The 797-nt window shown below is 41.4% G+C and overlaps 1 pseudogene; it reads right to left on the bottom strand.

Moving 5' to 3' along the window:
- LOC125683720 (proton-coupled zinc antiporter SLC30A2-like) overlaps positions 1-797 on the bottom strand; it is a 22,043-nt pseudogene extending 21,246 nt beyond the window's left edge.

The following is a 797-nucleotide window of genomic DNA, read 5'->3' as shown; positions in this document are numbered from 1 at the left end:
ACTACCTGCAATGGTAATAGGGTAATGACATCATACATGTATACATAAATTAACATGCAATATTAGTTATTTCAATAAATCATGAGACTTTTCCCCCACTGTTAGGATACTGTTGTCCATTATTTGTATGCCAACAAGTATAAAGAACCTTATATATGGCTAGAAAAGGGAAACAAAAGTAAATCATACCTACTATTTCCCCAATCATGAAAATAACACAAATGACACTTATAGCTATCAGCTGATTCCGTGCCACTCGGTCAACCTTGGCGGGGGTATCTTGGTGGCAGTGCCACAGGGGGTCTTCATAGTCCGTTTGAACAACAGTACCATTATGGTGTTCATGGGCATTGTATTCACTGTACAGTCCATCAGAATGCATGGTCAGCAGTCTGTCGCTTTCTTTTGAGCCAACTTTATCATCCGACTTGCTCTGTTGCATGTCTTCTAGTAAGTTGAGCCTCGGCAAGGCTGCCCCACCGCCACGTGCGCTGTCCCATACAAATCCGTCTTCGCTTTCAGTATCTTGGAACAATAAATCATCATGCTCCGCCTCTTTCCACAATTTTTCCGGTTCTTGCATGCGATTTGTCGTATTTACACTCATATTATATGTCGAATTATTGACTTCCGCACTGACAAACGGACCTATCTCCATTGCCGAGGCAGGGTTGTTTATCTGACGTGGGTCTGTTTCATAGTCTTTCTTTATCACAAACATGAAGTCACTGTTTCTATTAGGAGAACTTGTCAAACTCTCACGATTTGACCCTTCTGCCATTTTGAACTGATAAGAT

Source organism: Ostrea edulis, chromosome 6 (genome assembly GCF_947568905.1).
Source record: "Ostrea edulis chromosome 6, xbOstEdul1.1, whole genome shotgun sequence".
Lineage (NCBI taxonomy): Eukaryota > Metazoa > Mollusca > Bivalvia > Ostreida > Ostreidae > Ostrea > Ostrea edulis.
Note: the sequence above shows the minus strand (reverse complement) of the source record. Positions and strands in the feature narration are given on the sequence as shown.